The following is a 21617-nucleotide window of genomic DNA, read 5'->3' as shown; positions in this document are numbered from 1 at the left end:
CCCCAGTTATGACAACAGCTAATCAAATCTGTGCAAAAGGAAAAATGGTACAGAAGGCTAGGGATTCAGTAACTAGCTCATACAGGCCCTGGGACCCTCCTATTCTACCTTTCAGCAATTTAATTGTTGTTCAAATTAAGAAGCCCTCAATTTCTTAAAACAAGGAAATGGCAGTGATAAGGGAATCTGGCCTGCCCAAACAGAGGACACAGATCAAACTGGTCCTAGTCATAAACAAATCCTGAGAACTTAATTCCAGCTTGCCAAAGGAAGGCAGGAATAATTTAAAGGGCCCACTCATCAAAAGGTGTAGATTCATTCTACTTCTCTTACTCACTAGCTATGTGATTGGAAAGGAAGTAATTTATTGCTCTGAATCTCTCATTCTTCATTTATGAAATGGGGATCAAGTATCCTTGCCCTTACAGACTTCACAGGACCCCAGCTCTGAGGGATAAATGAAGTGAGTCAAACTCACTATAGAAAAGTTAAAATATATGTGTATATGCAAAAAATAAATTGTGTATAAACTTACGAAAACTGGCTTACGCTCTGCTTTTAAAAGGAGAGTTGCAGGAAGTTCAAAGCCCTTAAAGCCAAAGACAGGAGTCCTACAACAATAAGCTCCCCAAACTACCTGTTTCTCCAGGTGGCTTGCAAGCCATCCGCTCAGATTAGCTAGAGTTTGTCCCAGATTCTCAAAAGGAAAGATCTGCTGAATTTGGAGCCTCTTACAGCTGCTTGCAGTTCTCAGGTTTCACATGCTCAGAATGTCCTTGAAAAGAAAGACAAGGTTCAGTAGGCTACCAAAGCACCAGTAGGATATCAAAACTGTTACAAATACCCTAAGGAAAAAAACTAGAAAGTATAAGCTGAAGCATTAGACATAGGTGTCTTCTGCCTACTTTGTAGCCTGTTTGGTCTCCCAAAGGTCATGTAATGAAAAGCACTGTCGGTACCACAGAAAGATTAGGCAAATGAAGATAAAAGAGCTCCATGAAAATATGGGTCAAACCAATAACCACCTTAAGAGCTGACTAAATTTGTTTTTTGTTTTGTTTTGTTTTGTTTTGTTTTTTGACAGAGTCTCGCTCTGTTGCCTGGGCTAGAGTGCCGTGGCATCAGCCTAGCTCACAGCAACCTCAGACTCCTGGGCTCAAGCAATCCTCCTGCCTCAATCTCTCGAGTAGCTGGGACTACAGGCATGTCCCACCATGCCCAGCTAATTTTTTCTATATATACTTTTAGTTGGCCAGATAATTTCTTTCTATTTTTAGTAGAGACGGAGTCTCGCTCTTGCTCAGGCTGGTCTCTAACTCCTGACCTCAAGCCATCCACCCGCATCGGCCTCCCAGAGTGCTAGGATTACAGGCATGAGCCACCACGCCCGGCCTCAGATCTTGATTTCTAATATCATTCTCCAATAAAAGGAATCAAGGCCCCCTGGAGAAACAGCTGACTCTAGGATCAGGCAGGAAATAACAAATGAGCATGGAGCATACTGCAGTGCCCAAAATAAGAAAGTGCTCAGAATTGTGGCTGGAGGCAAGGGACTGTTTTGCCTTCCAGGTAGCTGCTGCCAGAAGCGCTGTGGGCGGTCCCCTGTGGGGGGTCCCGGGGCGTTGACCTCGGGTCACTTTTCCGGGCTCCCCACCCCTACTTCCTGGCACCTGCGGCTTTTGAGCTACGCCCCCCAGCCCAGTCGCCTCGCTGCGGCGCTGGAGGCCGGAGTGTCGCGGTTTGTGCCGGGTCCCGCAGTGTCGCGGCTTGTGCCGGGTCCCGCAGTGTGGCGGCTTGTGCCGGGTCCCGCAGTGTCGCGGCTTGTGCCGGGTCCCGCAGTGTGGCGGCTTGTGCCGGGTCCCGCAGTGTGGCGGCTTGTGCCGGGTCCCGCAGTGTGGCGGCTTGTGCCGGGTCCCGCGGCGGCGGATTGGCGGCGGCGGCAGCGGCGGTGGGGCCTGACTGCGACACGGGACTCTCAGGTAAGGAGGGGAACTGCTCCCCGGGTCCTGCCATGGCGGGAGAGGGAGCCCCGTGGAGCCCTGCGACGGTCCCCGCTCCCTTCCCCGGGGACAGGGATGTCCTGTCCCCTCCTCCTCCACGGGTGACCCCGCTGCCTCCGAAGGCGCCTTGGTCTGTTTGGGTGCGGGGCCGCGCAGTGGCGGGTCGCGTAGCGCGCAGGGACAGCGCAGGTCCAGGGGCCACTGGGTCACATCGTGACACCGTGTTGGGAGCTTATTTTGTGCCAGGTGCTGTCCTAGGGGATCGGTCACGAGCACGCGAGGGGTGGACGCAGCGCTTATGTGAACATGGGCTGCTTCTGACGCGCCCCAGTGCTGTGCAGAGAACACAGGCTACGTAGCCAGGACAGGCAGCTCAGGAGGACTTCTCCGAAGAGGTGATGAGAGAGCTTGGAGGCAGAGGGACAGACGGGGCCGAGGCTAAGGCCTAGGTCAGTGTCCGGCCTCCCCACAAGGCAGCAGGGGAGGGGCAAAGTGACTTGGCCTCAGTCCTACGGAGCCTTCCCCATCCTGTTTTGCTTCCAGGGCTTGAAAGTTCCACAACCTGCTGGGTGGGACACGTGGAGCGGCATGGCAGCCCCTCTCCTCTGCTCAGGGGTTTGCCATCCAGTGGCTCTGGATGGGGTTTGGTCAACCCCATTGCACAGATGAGAGATGGAAAAGCTGAGGCCCAGGGAGGGGAGGGCCCTGCCTTGCAAGACCTTGACCTGGGAGCCAACATCCTGCCCCCAGTCTGGCCAGGAAGGGTGGGAAGGTGAAAAAAAAAAAAAAAGTGTTCAAACGAAAGACTCACAATGAGGGAGTTATGTCAGGGAGTTACTGAAAAAAATGATCAAAGCTAGAACATAACTGAAAGTTATGAGGTCATACTGATAAAAAAAATGATTGAATAAATACATAAATTGGGGAGAAAAGATAAACTTCCTGTGCGGAAGAATTCCAAATAATTTATGTAGATACTCTGCCCTCATGGAGATGGAAGATAATTCCCTGCTTCTTAAAGTGTTGGCTGCACATAGTGACTTACTTCTGAAGAGTCCAGTATGGAAAGGGAAAATAAAAAATAATTTCACAGTAGAGAAACCTAACGGTAACCTCAGACAGGTGATTAAGGGCAATATCCACATGATTGATAGCATGTACTCTTGATAAATGATAAGAATGGCACTCTGTCTCTTTGGTCCTGCTCCCAAAAACTAATAAACCCAATCTAATTATGAAAAGAACATGAGACAAATCCCAATAGGGAGACATTCTACAGAATACCTGACCATTAGTCCTCAAAACTGTGAAGTTCATTAAAACAAAAAGTATCCAAGAAACCAAGAGGAGCCCAAGGAGACGTACTACCAAGGACACAAGCAATGCGGTATCCTGGATGGGACCCTGTAACATAAAAGCATTAAGGGAAAACTGAGAAAATCTAAGTAAAATATGGACCTTAGTTTAAAATAATGTAGCAATATTGGTTTGTTAATTGTCACAAATGTAAGATACTAATTGTCACTAATTGATACTAATTGATACTAAAACTGAGAAAATCTAAGTAAAATATGGACCCTAGTTTAAAATAATGTAGCAATATTGGTTTGTTAATTGTCACAAATGTAAGATACTAATTGTCACAAATGTAAGATACTAATGTAAGATAGTAACACTGGGGAAAACTTGTGTGAAATATACAGAAACTCTATAACTGTCTTCAGAATTGTTCTGTAAATCTCTAAACTGGTATAAAATTAAAAGGTTTTTTTTTTTTTTAAATCTCCCAACCAGGTGCTGAAGACTTCTAAGACACAGTTTTTAAAAAGCAAGCAAAATGGAACCTGAGAACTGGTAAGTCTGTGTTCTACGGTTACAAAATGTAACCGTAGGCCCCATCATTATTTACAGATCTAATCTAAAGACTTGCCTCTTTTCTGTTTATATGGATTTAATTGTACTCAGTTTTGAAGTTGAAATATACAAGGCCCTGGGGCTGGGGGGAGGGGATGGGTGTATACCTACTTGATGAGTGCGATGCGCACTGTCTGGGGAATGGACATGATTGAAGCTCAGACTAGGGGGGGATGGGGGGACATGGTTAACATATATAACCTGAACTTTTGTACCCCCATAATGAGCTGAAATAAAAATATATATATAAAAATTTAAAAAAAGAAATATACAAGGCCCAAATAGCCAGGTATCCATAATATCAAAAGGTTATTTTTTAAAAGTCTTTAGCAATTAAACTTTGTTCTTTTTGCACATCAACAGATTTCCTAGAAAGCCCTAGTCAATCTGTTCTAAAAGCAAGTCAGTGAATTAGTAGCTAGTTTTCAGTCAAGGGAGACCTATAAGGCTGGAAAACTTTAATATATAGATTGTAGAGTGATTATACCCCAACACTGTACAATGGCAATCATAGTAACACCACACTATAAAATATAGTCTGCCAACAGTTTCTAAAGCTATGGGTAAAATAACCTAGACATTTTATAATGGGACCCAGTAAAGTACACTGATCTCCCAGCCATATCCCTATTTTTAAATTCTTTTAAGCATTTGATTACATAGATTATGCAATAAGAAGATATTACTTAGGTCTACTGTATAGTCTCAAATATTTCCAGGGAAACTAAAAGAATAACATTCTAGTTGGTTAAAGAAAATAATACTTTAATTCTACCCTTCTACCCATAATCTAAGAAGTCTAGCACTAGTCTAATTTATATTTTGTTTTAATTTCTTATCCTAACAAGAAAAAAATCAAAAGCTCATTTCCAATATAGGCATCAAAACAAAACAGTAAAGGAAAGAGTTCTTTACCAAACTCATTTGTACAAGATGCAGAAGGAGTCCAATGTTCCATATCTCAGTGCTCTAATGTGGAGAGGCCAAGGAAGAGCTATGAATTAAAGCCTAAATCACCACAAAAACATATCCAACTCAATGGCCCAACACATTGATATATAACTGTGCATGGCCACTGAAGTTTAGTTTGTCAAATTCAGCAGGCCAGCTAAGTCTCAAATACTTGAGGATCCAACTTGAGTTGTATTTTGAAGGACACCCCTGTAAAATGCTACTTGTCTGCAACCCAAAATATGGTAGTAGGAATAGCAGGTTTCCTTTCAATGCAATCTGTAAGACCTGAAGCACAGGAAGGCATTAGCTCTGTTTAACTATACATATAAGTACTCTTTTGTCATCCAAGCTTACAAAGTTTAGAGGAACAAAAGAAATATTAGCGTGTTTAGATCTAACTTCTAGTTTCCTTCTGTTTAAGCTGAAAGAATTTTTTCAGGATGCTTTCACATATGACAATATTCCAGGCCAGGTGTGGTGGCCCACGCCTGTAATCCTAGCACTCTGGGAGGCCGAGGCAGGGGGATCACTTGAGTTTGAGACCAGCCTGAGCAAGAGCGAGACCCTGTTGCTACTAAAAATAGAAAAATTAGCTGGGTGTCGTAGCGCAGGCCTTTAGTCCCAGCTACTTGGGAGGCTGAGGCAGGAGGATCACTTGAACCCAGGAGTTTGAGGTTGCTGTGAGCTAGGCTGATGCCATGGCACTGTAGGCCAGGCAACAGAACAAGACTCTGTCTCGAAAAAAAAAAAGAATATTCCAGCAGTCACCACAGACCAACTTTTAATTCATTACTTCAAGACACAAACTCCCATCCAGGCCATACATTTGATAACCAGGGCCCAAATACCCTGAAAAGAAATTATGAATGCTTAATCATAACAGCCCTCAGTCTCATGGTCTTTTGTAATTTAGGCAGGTGGCCAGAGAAATGGGTAGAAATGTTACAGAAAGAGAAAGCTGAAAGGGGGTGTGAGAAAAGATGTACAAAACTAGGGTCAGAAAACTTCCTGTAATCTTATACATTAAGGTTCTATAAAAGTCAGAAATCATGATAATCATTTAGAGAAATGCCAAAAAAAAAATTTAAGTGCTTGCTTTTATTGATCTTTTAAAATGCCATTCTGAGGGATTGTGGCATTCAATTTAAGTCCCTATCTTAATTTATCCACAGTCCTGAGATGTTGAAGTTCAAATTGATGGCAATTTGAACTAAAGTTAGCATCAAGACTAAAATCTAAGTTTTATTCCCAGTTCAGAACTTTTTCATAACTTTGCCAGCATCTAACTCCCACTCCCAATCCATGAGAAATAGCAATTCACTCCATGTAAGGGAACATATGGTTCATTAAAATGCACTTGCAAAAAGCAAGATATACTGGAACAGTGCCTGTAAGCCTTAAGTTTACACATCCTGAGCTGACCAACCAAGGTCACACCTTGCATTTTCCCTATTACTTTGCTCAATAAGAGTGTTTCTGCCACTCTTCCTCTGTGCCCCACTTCCTACCGTTTTTATGGTACTCAACATACTGCACAACACCATAATGAATTGTTCATTTCTGCATCCACCATAAGAAAGCAAATCCCTTGGCAGAAATTATGTCTGGTTTTGTAGTGCCTGGCATAATAAATATTTATTGAATTAACACAAGAATTATCTCGGTTTTGAAGATGCCCACATTTCTAGAGCATCCTCTTTTACAACTGCTGAGATTTTTCTTAAGGATAGAGATTATTGCAAGCAATGAATTGAAATCCAACTCCAAGATTCACCTTTGGATGCTATCTATGAGGCACCAATCCACCAAAAATCAAGCCATCGTTCCTCTTGAGTTGTGGTACAGAACCGCCTCTAAATTCATCCCTTTAAAACAAATTCCAATAATAGTTATAGTTGAACATTGAGAATGAATAACAATTTGATTAGTAGCAATAGAAGATTTCATAAGCATAGACCAGTGTTTCTCAAATTGGGATGATAAGAACACTAGGGGTCTGTGGATATATTTTCATGGATCCCTAAGTTCCACATGAATTGCATAAAACATGTCTTTGACAAAAATTACTTGAAATTGGAAAACATGTTTACATTTCAAATAACTTTCTTAAGTCAGTGTTCCTCAAAACAAATATTATTTAGGGTCTCAGAAAATTTTGTTCCTTTAAAAGGTGTTTCATCCTGAAACATTACTTGAGTTTGAGAAACAGTGGCACAGACCACATTTTCAAGAAGATTCAGTACCATTATGTATATTACCCCGAGTCAGCCAAAGTCATTGGGCATTGGGGGTGGGGGTGGGGGAGACAAGCTATAAAGAAATATGGACATGAATTAAAATGGGCAGTAAGAGAAGCCCAACTCATTTATATGATTCTTGTTGCTCCTGCTAGGATGCATAGATATGCACCAAAAAGAGTTTCAAATTTTGTGTTAAAGAATATTTTTTCAGCTGGACTTTGTGTTTGTTTTACATCAAGGATGCTAGGCTTCTTTGAAAAAAAACACCATTGAAAAAGATGAAGGGAAAGAGGGCATATAAACTACAGTATAAAGTAGGCAAGGAAGGTCAAGGTTTTCTTCTAAAACTTACAGTTCTCCACTGCCCTCTTGGTTCCAAACTAAAGATTCCAAACTAAAAAAGTATCGCTGGTCTGGATTATCCATGGCCATCTGTTCTTGGACAGAAATATAGTAAAATGGTGCAAAGAGCCAAAGTATCAGATTTATACCCTCAATCCTTAAACCTTAAAAGCTCAAGCTTATGACTGGACCCTCTGACTTTTCTATGGGTGGCATTTAAAAGAAAGAAAATAGAATGGGGAAAAGATTACTTAATAACTACAAAGTAGTACTTACAGTATTCCAGAGACTCTTCTTACAGCAGTCCAAGGAGCTAGTAGCGCAAACTGCACACTGAGCTGGGCCAATCTTTTGACATTCTTCTCAGAGAAATAGTATCCTTTTCAAGTGATTAAAAAGAACTTCTGTTGCATTAACTAGTTATTTGCTTCAGCAATTCCATATTAAATGCTCCTTTGCCACAAACACCCTGTACACTAGAGGCTGGGATATTAATTCATTTTTACTAGGCAGCTATCTCTCACTGTTGAAATATAAATTATTAGATCTTGGCTTATTTTTCTTATAAAATGGGCAAACTGATTTCATCATTTCTCAGATAAGTACTCACTTCAGGGTGGTGTTTCAAACTACTTAAAATTAATAGCATAATTAAATGGTTCATTTTATATAATAGATTAATCAAACAAGGTGACCTATGCTTCTTAAAAGTGCCTCGGCATATATTCTCTCCTTTAATCCTTTTACAGCATTATTCTTGAAATAAGTAGATGAAGAAATTTAAGGATTAGAAAGTGTAGGTCATTTTTCTTAAAGTCAATGGTGTTAAAGCTCAAACAAGGATTGGTTCTAAAATGGTGGTACAGCCCAAACAAAGATACTAGTCTCCTTTGGTAATATTAAAATAGCAAGAGTCACAGTGGTCTATCCACAGATCCACCACCCTCAGTAAAATGAGAAAATGAGATACACTGGTCATCAGGTACATAACATCAATGGATTGGGGGAGGGGTAAAAAAATGACCAGGTTATCAATTCCACTTTGCAATCTAGATGTCTTTCATAAAAGATTAAAAAATCAATAGTAAATTTTCTGGTTGTATCCTAGCAACTGGCACTGTACAATAGCAATATACAAAGGAGACAAGGAGAGATTTTTAACCAGGCAATCTCCTCTTGAAAAATGCAAAAAAAGTGCTAACCTTCCTTGCTGGGGAGACAATTTGATGCTGTATATTAAAAACATAAAATAAAGGGTAGCAACCCGGCTTCCTGGGCCTGACTTGCCTTGAGTATTTTGCACTGCAAAGCAGTAAAAGAGGTGGACAGGAATAGTTCCTGTCCCCAGAATCGGACAATAATTTAAACTGAGATCATTAACAAATGAAAGAAAAAGAGTTAAGGTTCATACACCTAGTTCAGGCCTGCTTTTGATAGTCAACACTGCACAAAGACACCAAAGTGGTAGGGAGACCTTGGACTGATGGGCTTAAAAATGGGACAATTAGTACTGTGTTCATTAAACAACACAGAGAGGGCTTTGGGTAGTTAGCACTACTCAGAAGCAATGCAAAAGAAATAGAGGGCTTCATAATGGGCGGGAGCAAGGACAGTGCAACTGAGACATTATAGCAATACAAAGTAGGTAAACCAATGATGTCTGGGATTGTTAACTTTTTAAGTCTAAGAAAAAGGGCTTTGGTCAGTCAACATTACCCAGCAAAGAGGCCAAAGGGGCAGGGCCAGGAAGAAGTGGGGAGAGAGGGAGCACAATCTTATCTAATGGCTGGATACATGGACAACTGAGATTGTGAGCATTAGTAGCCCATAAGAAGGGGCCAAGGGCAGACAGGGGCAGGGAAAGGGAAGACCTTGTATGAAGGGTGAGACCATGGCTACCTAGGATTTTATACACTGGAGTAATGCAAAAGGAGTGGGAGTACGGGCCATTGTTGGATAGACAAGTGCATGGCACACTGCACTGTTTATACTTTATTATGCCATGGGAAACTGGGGGTGAGGGATGCTTGCTTCACAAGGCCAGGGAGGAAAAAAGCCATCGATAATTGCCATTGTGCCTGTTAATAATCCCAGGAAAGTTTTAGGAAAGGAAGAAATCACTGATAATTGCCATTGTGTCTATTAACAGTCCCGGAGAAGTTTTGGGTAGGAAGCAGCCCCTGCAGTAATGCAAAGTGGGTGTGAGGGCATAATATCCCAGTTTAACAGAAAGGGGCATGTATAATTGCAAATATTCACATTACCAGTCCAAGAGGCCTTAGTTGGTCAATACCCATGATATATGCAAAGAGGATGCAAGGGATCTATCTAATGATCAGTACTCTTACTAACGGTTATTGTTGCATATTAACTGTCCATGAGCTGAGGTTATGAATATTTAGCACTCCTCAGCAGCTATCAAAAAAGCAGTGGCAGGAGCACAGGGTCCTTTTCTACTATACAGGTCCACAGACAAATATAATTATGCACATTAATATTCAAAAGAGAGGGGATCATTCATAGTTAATACGCACTTAACCCAAAGGGGCTATGAGAAGATAAAATCCTGGTCCAAAACAAGGGATGGGAAATTGCATTAATGCACATTAAAGTCCAAAAGGGGCACTCGGTGAACAACATCCCCTGCTCTAAAGCAAGGAGGATACAGGAAGGGTTCTGGTGGTGTAAGACATGCTTAGAAAATCGTGTTTGTTCACATGAACTTTCTAAGTGAAAGAGTCTCGAGTAGTGGGCACTACCTACTGAAAATGTTAAGAAAGTAGGTGGGCTCCTTATCTAGTGCACAAAATAGGAGGTAATACAATTGCACAAATTAACAGTCCCAAAGAATAGGGCCTTGGTTGATCAGCACACCCTGCTGTACTGCAAAGGAAGGGTTAGGGTGTATGACCTTAGTCTACTGATGAAGACAAAAGAACATTTCAATTATGTATGTTAACAGTCCACTACAAGGGGCCTTGGAGGAAAACAGTATCCCTTGCAGTAACACAAAGGAGGCACGATGGTCCTGAAAGTTACAGGGTTGTGAACAACTGCAATTATGCATAATAACTGTCCAAATGTAAAGGTCCTGGGGTCCTTAAGTACAGCCTTTTGACTGAATCCAAATTTTACAGAAAAAATCCCTTTATTAAAAGGGGTGCAGAGAAAGATGAAGCTTTTCTTGCCTCCTTTGGTGCTTAAAAAAGAACAATCTTGAAATCAGAAGGCCGCACATTCCCCATCCAAGCTAGGGAGTCCAAGGGGGAATGTCCTTGTCCAGTGCACAAGATCCCACGCAAATGCAATTATTCACATTAACAGCCCAAGAAAAGGGGATTTAGGGGTCCACACCTCTGGTAAACTGCAAATTGAGGGCAAGAGGATAGGACGTTGGTTAAACAGGATGAACCACATAACAATTAATGTCCGAGGGACATGGTCATGGTCATCAAAACCACATACTTTGTACAAATATAAGAATCTTACAGTAGTGGGCATACCCTGCTTAAAACCAAATGGAGTGGGAGGGAGGGTGTCCTTATCTGGTACAGAGGAACATGAACAAGCCAAGGAAAGAAGCTTTAGTGATCAACACACCTGCTGTACTGCAAAAAGGGTCTGAGAGTAGAACCTTATTCAAATGAGATGCACGATGTGCAATTATGCACATCGTCCAAGGTGCACGGCTGTGGTCACTTACAATTGTGCACCCTGACTGCCCAAACATAAAGATCTTATACAGTGGGCACTTCCTGCTGGAAGGGAAAGGAAGATTGGGGGTGGGGTGGGGTAGGGAGGCTTCCTGTCTAGTGCACAGGAACTCGGACAAGCATCATCCCCATAACAGGCCACGAAAAGGGGCCTTGGTGATCAGCACCCCTGCTGTACTACAAAGGGGTCTGAGAGTAGGATCTTACGCAAATGGGATGAGCCGTGTGCAGTTAAGCACATTAGTGTCCAAGGTGCATGGCTGTGGTCACTTACAATTGTGCACCTTGACTGCCCAAACATAAAGATCTTATAGAGCAGACACTTCCTGCTGGAAGGGAAAGGAAGATTGGGGGTGGGGTGGGGTAGGGAGGCTTCCTGTCTAGTGCACAGGAACTCGGACAAGCATCATCCCCATAACAGGCCACGAAAAGGGGCCTTGGTGATCAGCACCCCTGCTGTACTACAAAGGGGTCTGAGAGTAGGATCTTACGCAAATGGGATGAGCCGTGTGCAGTTAAGCACATTAGTGTCCAAGGTGCACGGCTGTGGTCACTTACAATTGTGCACCTTGACTGCCCAAACATAAAGATCTTATACAGTGGGCACTTCCTGCTGGAAGGGAAAGGGAGATTGGGGGTGGGGTGTGGTAGGGAGGCTTCCTGTCCAGTACACAGGAACTCGGACAAGCATCATCCCCATAACAGGCCAAGAAAAGGGGCCTTGGTGATCAGCACCCCTGCTGTACTACAAAGGGGTCTGAGAGTAGGATCTTACGCAAATGGGATGAGCCGTGTGCAGTTAAGCACATTAGTGTCCAAGGTGCACGGCTGTGGTCACTTACAATTGTGCACCTTGACTGCCCAAACATAAAGATCTTATAGAGCAGACACTTCCTGCTGGAAGGGAAAGGAAGATTGGGGGTGGGGTGGGGTAGGGAGGCTTCCTGTCTAGTGCACAGGAACTCGGACAAGCATCATCCCCATAACAGGCCACGAAAAGGGGCCTTGGTGATCAGCACCCCTGCTGTACTACAAAGGGGTCTGAGAGTAGGATCGTAGTCAAATGGGATGAGCCGTGTGCAGTTAAGCACATTAGTGTCCAAGGTGCACGGCTGTGGTCGCTTACAATTGTGCACCCTGACTGCCCAAACATAAAGATCTTATACAGTGGGCACTTCCTGCTGGAAGGGAAAGGGAGATTGGGGGTGGGGTGGGGTAGGGAGGCTTCCTGTCTAGTGCACAGGAACTCGGACAAGCATCATCCCCATAACAGGCCAAGAAAAGGGGCCTTGGTGATCAGCACCCCTGCTGTACTACAAAGGGGTCTGAGAGTAGGATCTTACGCAAATGGGATGAGCCGTGTGCAGTTAAGCACATTAGTGTCCAAGGTGCACGGCTGTGGTCACTTACAATTGTGCACCTTGACTGCCCAAACATAAAGATCTTATACAGTGGGCACTTCCTGCTGGAAGGGAAAGGAAGATTGGGGGTGGGGTGGGGTAGGGAGGCTTCCTGTCTAGTGCACAGGAACTCGGACAAGCATCATCCCCATAACAGGCCATGAAAAGGGGCCTTGGTGATCAGCACCCCTGCTGTACTACAAAGGGGTCTGAGAGTAGGATCGTAGTCAAATGGGATGAGCCGTGTGCAGTTAAGCACATTAGTGTCCAAGGTGCACGGCTGTGGTCGCTTACAATTGTGCACCCTGACTGCCCAAACATAAAGATCTTATAGAGCAGACACTTCCTGCTGGAAGGGAAAGGGAGATTGGGGGTGGGGTGGGGTAGGGAGGCTTCCTGTCTAGTGCACAGGAACTCGGACAAGCATCATCCCCATAACAGGCCAAGAAAAGGGGCCTTGGTGATCAGCACCCCTGTTGTACTACAAAGGGGTCTGAGAGTAGGATCGTAGTCAAATGGGATGAGCCGTGTGCAGTTAAGCACATTAGTGTCCAAGGTGCACGGCTGTGGTCACTTACAATTGTGCACCTTGACTGCCCAAACATAAAGATCTTATACAGTGGGCACTTCCTGCTGGAAGGGAAAGGAAGATTGGGGGTGGGGTGTGGTAGGGAGGCCTCCTGTCTAGTGCACAGGAACTCGGACAAGCATCATCCCCATAACAGGCCAAGAAAAGGGGCCTTGGTGATCAGCACCCCTGCTGTACTACAAAGGGGTCTGAGAGTAGGATCGTAGTCAAATGGGATGAGCCGTGTGCAGTTAAGCACATTAGTGTCCAAGGTGCACGGCTGTGGTCACTTACAATTGTGCACCTTGACTGCCCAAACATAAAGATCTTATACAGTGGGCACTTCCTGCTGGAAGGGAAAGGAAGATTGGGGGTGGGGTGGGGTAGGGAGGCTTCCTGTCTAGTGCACAGGAACTCGGACAAGCATCATCCCCATAACAGGCCACGAAAAGGGGCCTTGGTGATCAGCACCCCTGCTGTACTACAAAGGGGTCTGAGAGTAGGATCGTAGTCAAATGGGATGAGCCGTGTGCAGTTAAGCACATTAGTGTCCAAGGTGCACGGCTGTGGTCGCTTACAATTGTGCACCCTGACTGCCCAAACATAAAGATCTTATAGAGCAGACACTTCCTGCTGGAAGGGAAAGGGAGATTGGGGGTGGGGTGGGGTAGGGAGGCTTCCTGTCTAGTGCACAGGAACTCGGACAAGCATCATCCCCATAACAGGCCAAGAAAAGGGGCCTTGGTGATCAGCACCCCTGTTGTACTACAAAGGGGTCTGAGAGTAGGATCGTAGTCAAATGGGATGAGCCGTGTGCAGTTAAGCACATTAGTGTCCAAGGTGCACGGCTGTGGTCACTTACAATTGTGCACCTTGACTGCCCAAACATAAAGATCTTATACAGTGGGCACTTCCTGCTGGAAGGGAAAGGAAGATTGGGGGTGGGGTGGGGTAGGGAGGCTTCCTGTCTAGTGCACAGGAACTCGGACAAGCATCATCCCCATAACAGGCCACGAAAAGGGGCCTTGGTGATCAGCACCCCTGCTGTACTACAAAGGGGTCTGAGAGTAGGATCTTACGCAAATGGGATGAGCCGTGTGCAGTTAAGCACATTAGTGTCCAAGGTGCACGGCTGTGGTCACTTACAATTGTGCACCTTGACTGCCCAAACATAAAGATCTTATACAGTGGGCACTTCCTGCTGGAAGGGAAAGGAAGATTGGGGGTGGGGTGGGGTAGGGAGGCTTCCTGTCTAGTGCACAGGAACTCGGACAAGCATCATCCCCATAACAGGCCACGAAAAGGGGCCTTGGTGATCAGCACCCCTGCTGTACTACAAAGGGGTCTGAGAGTAGGATCTTACGCAAATGGGATGAGCCGTGTGCAGTTAAGCACATTAGTGTCCAAGGTGCATGGCTGTGGTCACTTACAATTGTGCACCTTGACTGCCCAAACATAAAGATCTTATACAGTGGGCACTTCCTGCTGGAAGGGAAAGGAAGATTGGGGGTGGGGTGGGGTAGGGAGGCTTCCTGTCTAGTGCACAGGAACTCGGACAAGCATCATCCCCATAACAGGCCACGAAAAGGGGCCTTGGTGATCAGCACCCCTGCTGTACTACAAAGGGGTCTGAGAGTAGGATCTTACGCAAATGGGATGAGCCGTGTGCAGTTAAGCACATTAGTGTCCAAGGTGCATGGCTGTGGTCACTTACAATTGTGCACCTTGACTGCCCAAACATAAGGATCTTATAGAGCGGGCACTTCCTGCTGGAAGGGAAAGGTGGGGGATGGGGGAAGATCTTCCTTGTCTAGTGCATAGGAACCTGGACAAATACAGTCACACATATTAACAAGCAAAAAAGTGGGGCCTTAGGGGTCAGCATCCGTGCTGTACTTCAAAGGAAGTGTGAAGGGCAGGGATCCTAATGGAATTTTCATTAGGCACATTAACAGTTTGAGAAAGGGGCCTTAAGTGAACAGTACCCCACGCAATAAAGCAAGAGGATGTGAAGGGTCAGAGACCTAAGCCTAACTTGAAGGACCACTGACATTGCAATTATGTATATGTGCATAATATACGTAATTAGAGAAGGGCTTTATGTTTGTTAGCACTCTCTGCTTTGATAAGTACAGGAGTCCTGATCTAAAATGTATAATTGTGGACAACTGAGAGCCTGTACAAGACAACTAAGATTGTGCACATTAACTTTACTAGTCTAAGGGTCTTGAGTAGTAATTACCTCCTGGTGGAATGTAAACAGAGTAGGTGGGGTCCTTACCTGGTGTAAAAGTACAGGAGAAAATGTAAGTATGCATAAGAGTGAATCTTGGTTATTTAGAAGCTCCTGCAATAATGCAAATGGAGCAAGGAAATGGGCTTTGACTCTAAGGGCACATCAACTACTGTAAATTATACACATTTAATCAGTATAAGAGCAGCAGCCATGGCTGCTCCTGTTTTTATGCAAAGGAGGTTTGAGGGGATGGAATCCTAGAGCAATTTTGCACATGAACAGTGCAAGAGAAAAACTTTAAGCATCAGTACCTCCTGCTATAATACTAGCTTATTGGGAGAGACCATAGACAACTGGAAATATGCAGATTAAGAGTCATGCCAATTGGAAATATACACATTAAGAGTCCCAGGAGAAGGACTTTGGGTCACCAGCATCCCTTGCTTTAATATAAAAGGAGTGGGGCATTAGTTTGAAGGGAGGGAAAACGAATATTGGAATTTGGCACATTCACAGTCCCAGGAAAAAGTAATGAAGGTAATTAATACCCCTTGCTGTAAAACAAGGAGTGTACAGTGGAACTGATCTGAAAGACAGCTGTGACCAATTACCATGGTTCATGTTAACTATCCCACTGCAAAGGTCTTCAGCAGAGGTTATCCACTGCTGAATTTAAGGGAAATGAGTGAGGTCTTTTACCTAGTACACAGAAAGAGGAACAAATGCTACTGTGCACCTTAACAGTACAAAAGGCGGGGCTTCTTTAGTGGTTAACACCCTCTATTGCTAAGAGGGTATGATTAGGTGGGACCTTAGTTTCATGGACCGGAGAAATTGCAATTTACAGTCCCACATTTACAGTCCCAAGTACCCCCTGCAATGAGGCAAAAGGAGTATGAGGGAACGCGATCTCATACTAATGGGAAACGGACAGTTGCAGTTTTGCACTCCAGTAATTTCAGAAGGAGGGCCATTAGGTAATCAGCACCCTCTTGATATATAGCAAGAGGATCCTGATATAAAAAACTCAGTTCTAATCAATCAAGATTATGCATATAAACTGTCCAGTGCAGAGGTCTTGTTTAGTAAGGTTATGCTGCTGGAATACAGAGAGTGGATGAAGCTAGTACACAAGATCTTGTACGAATGCAATTATGGACATCATTAATTCAAGAGAAGTGGCCTTGGGTGATCAGCCCACATTATAGCATGCACGTAGGATACAGTGGCCCTTTCTAATAGACAGGACTCTGGACAACTGCAACTGTGCTGATTAACTGTCCAAGAGCTGGGTTCTTGAATAATTTTCATTCCCTAGCAACATTTCACAGAGGGTGGGATGGGGTGAGAATCCATTTTTTATTGCACAGAGCCATGGTATATGCAATTATGCATATCAGCTGTTTAAGAGAAGGAACCTTGGGTAGTTAAGAATTCAGCAACAATAGCATGGAGGTATAGGTAGGAGACATCCTAGACTAATGGGTGGGACCATGGGCAATGAGGATTTTACATATTAATGCAAGGTAGTAGGTAGTTTGCAGTATGTAGGAGCAATGGAAAGGGCATAGGTGTGTCTTTTCTGTTAGGTAGGACCATGAACAATTATGATTATATCCATTAATATTCCCAGGGAAGGGGCTTTGAGAATGAGCATCTCTGCTGTTGTGCAAAGAGGTTGCAAAGGGCCCTGGTGTACTTAGCAGGACTATGGACAATTGGGATTCTACTCAAGAATTTAAGAAATGTGGTCTCAGGTGGTCAGCACTGCCTCAGAGCAGATGCAAAGGGGATTGGAGGTACTTGTGATTACTGGATGGGACAATGAATAATTACTATTTTTGTTCTTTAATTGTCCAAGAACAGCAGGACTTTAAAAGAGTATCAGGCTAGGTGAGGTGGCTCATGCTTGTAATCCTAGGACTCCCGGAGGCTGAGGCGGGAGGATGACTCGAGGTCAGGAATTCGAGACCAGCCTGAGCAAAAGCAAGACCCCGTCTCTGCTAAAAATAGAAAGAAATTATCTGGACAGCTAAAAATATATAGAGAAAAAAATTAGCCAGGCATGGTGGCGCATGCCTGTAGCCCCAGCTACCTGGGAGGCTGAGGCAGGAGGATCGCTTGAGCCCAGGAGTTTGAGGTTGCTGTGAGCTAGGCTGACGCTGCGGCACTCTAGCCAGGGCAACAGAGTGAGACTCTGTCGCCAAAAAAAAAAAAAAAAAAGTGCCTTTGTTTACTAGGCAAGGCTATGACAACTGGGACTGAGCACTTAACTGTCCAACAAATGACACCAGGATGAATGAAAATTAGGTTCCGGCTGGGTTTAATTCAATGAAAAGGGGGCAGGACAACTGGCAATTAGAATTTCACTCAGGCTGGGCGTGGTGACTCTTGCCTTTAACGTTAACCATACCACTCTGGGAGGCCAAGAAGGAACGATTGCTCAAGTCCAGGGATTCGAGAATTTCACTCAGTGCAAAAAGTTTTGGGAGACTGATGCAGTAGGTAACAAATCCTGGCTTGGAACTACTTAGAAAACTGGGACTGCGAAGACTGCAGCCATGGCGGAGCAATGGCTTCTTCCTTACCCGCAGGAGACTGAGAAGATGAGTAACTTTAATTACCGGCAATAATGCTGATATGCAGGAATTTGTTTAACAAATGGAAGATGGCGACTCCAGTCATCAGCACTGAAGATCGGCAATGCCAGAGGTAGGTAGATATTCCATTGTAATGAGATAAATAACAGACTATTTTGAGCGCTGAATCAATGAAAATTAGCGTGGCTTTAGAAACAAGCTGTGTGGGACGGGGTGGCTCTTGCCTGCAATCCCAGCACTCTGGGAGGCCGAGGCGGGTGGAATCGGACAACTAAAAATACGTAGAAAAAGTTAGCCGGGCATGGTGGCGCATGCCTGTAGTCCCAGCTACTCGGGAGGCTGAGGCAGGAGGATCGCTTGAGCCCAGGAGTCTGAGGTTGCTGTGAGCTAGGCTGACGCCATGGCACTCTAGCGCGGGCAACAGTGCAAGACTCTGTCTCAAAAAGAAAAAAAAAAAAAAAATAGAAAGAAGCCTGGCTGGGACGGACTGGGACTTGCGGCGCTGGGGCTGGGAGGTGGGGCCAGCGGGGGCTGGGGCTGGGGTCTCGGCGACTGTGACTGGGGTGACTGGGGCTCGGGCTGGGGCTCGGGCTGGGGCTGGGGCTGGGGCTGGGGCAGGGATGGAGCATAGGGGCTGGGGAAGGGCCAGGGATAGGCTGGGGGTTGCTGGGAGCAGGACATGGGAGGAACTGGGTACTGGGAAGGCAGGGTGTCATGGAAAATTGAAATGTGGCCATTAACATTCGCATGAGCCTGCATAGGATACCAAACCACAGCAATCAAGTTGCTGAATAGGTAGGCCATTAACCAACTAGGTAGGTCGTTAGTCAATTAGTGCAGCACTATCAAGGATGGAAACAAAGCAAGGCCTGGACCAGTGTGGACCTTCAAATACTCCTTTTTACAATCAGTCATGACGTTAAACTTTTAATTAACTGTTTCTGTGATTTAAAATTCTTCAAAAAGCCAGAGGAAAGTAGTTTGTTAAGCTAATCTTAAAGAAAATAATCAGCTTTTTTTAAAAAATGCCACATGATTTGACTTTCAATATCTCTCGTCAAAAAAAAAAAAAATTAAGGCATTTAGAGAGAAACTGGAGACTTTAAACAATTTTTTAAAACCCAAAATGAAAACGCATTAAATGTAATTAAAATGAATTTTCTACAAATAAAGCCCCTAAATACATTTCTATAATAGTCACTTAAGACTTAAATTCAAACAGCATCAAATCACACAATCAGACAATATGACTGATACCGGAAAGATAAATCAAAATCCGACCCCAGCATTAGCCACGGGGTAGGTGTTCCTCTTGAGGAAGGCAGGAATTCTTCTTCTCCCACCTGTTGGGCAACGATCATCTGTGATCCACTCTGGTCCTTGCCATGGCTTACCACCATCTCCACACAGTGCAGAGATTAGAGGCCGAGGAGGGGGGAGTAGACTAGCCTCAGCCCATGGCACCAATACAAAGGAATGGGATGTGCTAATTCACCCAAGTCCTCCCTGGGTGGGGGGGACAAGTCTGTCCTGAGTAGCTGGACAGTGTGTCATCGGTCTAATTACATCCTCTGCTCTAACTGATTGTGACCAATTCCACTTGCATTTCTCATTGGTTGTGTCATGTGGCAATCCAGCACTGTCCATCCCACCGTTTCTCCCGGTCTCCTGCTGTGTGCGGCAACTCCTGCTGTGTGCCGCAATACCTGCTGTGTGAGGCAATACCTGCTGTGTGCAGCAATTCCTGCGGTGTGCGGCAATACCTGCGCTGTGCGGCAATTCCTGTTGTGTGCGGTAATACCTGCTGTGTGCGGCAATACCTGCTGTGTGCGGCAATACCAAGTGGCAAGCATGATGCGGCAAGTCCACCAAGATCATACTAAACAAACACCTGCTGTGACGTCCAGGTGACAAAAGCCATGATATTAACATGACAAAGTCTGCCATATCGTCCCTGCTGTGAAATCCAACATGGAAAGCACACAGCAAAGACAAAGAGGACCACTACGTTGCACACTGCGGCAAGTCCTTCAGCCGCCATCTTTTAATCTGTGATCGCACATGTCCACTGCATGCTATGCACAGGAACAAAGCCTCACTCGTCATGATGTGGCCTTCCTGCCACTTGAACACTGTGGCAGAACTAGATCCACCATTTGGGGGAAACCATAGCCTGCCATCCTGAGCAATGCCTCATGTCAAAATCGCCATTTGAAGCCCTGCGCATAACTCTTCTTGAACCTCTCATTTTCACCTAGCGCCGATATAAGACAAGATCCTGTTTCTTTGCCTCCCTATACAATTCAGGCAAAGCTCCTAACAAACCCCAAATTAGCTCCTTCAAACACGTTTAGCTCCTGTGACGCACTTGACTGCCTCTGTCATCCATCTTGCCTCCCTAGATTATACTTAGCACAAACACCCCTAAACCGAGTTATGTGGCAAGTCTAAAATGGCGGCCACTTGTCCTCCAGAACCTGAACAGCGCCTTAGCATAACTGCAAAGCCATTCTCCTGTCAAAGCCGTAGATACACTCACACACCACCAAATGATCAGCAGAAAAAAATGTGTAGCTATTCCAGATAGTGGAACAGCCGACAAAACCAACACTTCTTCATCCACATAAAGCCCCGCTGGGCGATGGAAAAAAAAAATTAGAGCAGGTATCCGAGGCCCCGATGGGCAAGGAAAAAAATAATAAAAGCAGGTATCCGAGGCCCCGATGGGCAAGGAAAAAAATAATAAAAGCAGGTATCCGAGGCCCCGATGGGCCAAAAACAAATATTTTTAAAAAGCGGGTGTCCGTTGCCCCGATCAGCCAGCGAGGAGTGGGGGGAGGGGCGGGTGGACACAGCAAGTATCCGCTGCCCCGATGGGCTAAGGAAAAAAAAAAAAAAAAGCAGGTATCCACGGCCCCGATAGGCAAATTTTGAAAAAGAAAAAGAATTAAAAAGCAGCTATCCACAGCCCCGTTGGGCAAAGAAAAAACAATAATGAAACCAGGTATCCGCAGCCCCGATGGGCCAAATATACAAAAACAGTATACACTAAGAATACTAAATGATACAAAAAAGTGATGTCAACCAAAAATCATCCCAAAGAAAAAAATTCCTTAAAAATTAAAAATTGCCTAAAAATACTCCAAATACCTGAAAAATATGGAGGAACTGTCAAGAAACAACTAGGAGAAAGTATAGAATTTTTAAAATATTTTACAGAATTTTGATGTTTTCTTTCAAGAAATACACCAAAAGTGGTGGTAGGGTATGGAAAAAGGTTCCAAAAAGGTCCATAAGTGCATAAAGACCTTCGGTCAGGAAGTTAGGATACTGAGGAGAAGAAGAAACATGGCCGCAGGAGACAATTGCAGTGCTCTAAGCACAGCGGGAAGTATGGCGGTAGGGAAGGCATAAAAGGCGTGGCCTAACACATTTAAAGAGATCTGAGGGTTAGGAACGGTTCAAAATTTACAAAACAAAGGGAAAATTCAACAACTTGGTAACATACTGTAAACAATGCTTAACTACAAGAAGACCACCTCTAGTGCAAGAATAACTTTAATCAGTCGGTAAGTGGCTCATTTGCAAAACATTGAATGATCAGATAGCTTATGCAAAAATTTCCACAAAATGCATAACAAAGGTAATGT

At 44.6% G+C, this 21617-nt stretch overlaps 1 long non-coding RNA gene across 1 annotated transcript; it reads right to left on the bottom strand.

The window, feature by feature from the left end:
- Positions 1 to 641: 641 nt before the first annotated feature.
- On the bottom strand, positions 642 to 19812 carry LOC123628429. Its single transcript, XR_006731636.1, has 4 exons — positions 19249 to 19812; positions 7727 to 7829; positions 6643 to 6733; positions 642 to 775 (listed from the first exon to the last, which is right to left on the bottom strand). It is a non-coding gene; the product is annotated as an uncharacterized LOC123628429 (long non-coding RNA).
- Positions 19813 to 21617: the final 1805 nt, after the last annotated feature.

Source organism: Lemur catta, chromosome X, assembly GCF_020740605.2.
Source record: "Lemur catta isolate mLemCat1 chromosome X, mLemCat1.pri, whole genome shotgun sequence".
Classification (NCBI taxonomy): domain Eukaryota; kingdom Metazoa; phylum Chordata; class Mammalia; order Primates; family Lemuridae; genus Lemur; species Lemur catta.
This window is presented reverse-complemented; position numbering and strand designations above follow the sequence as displayed.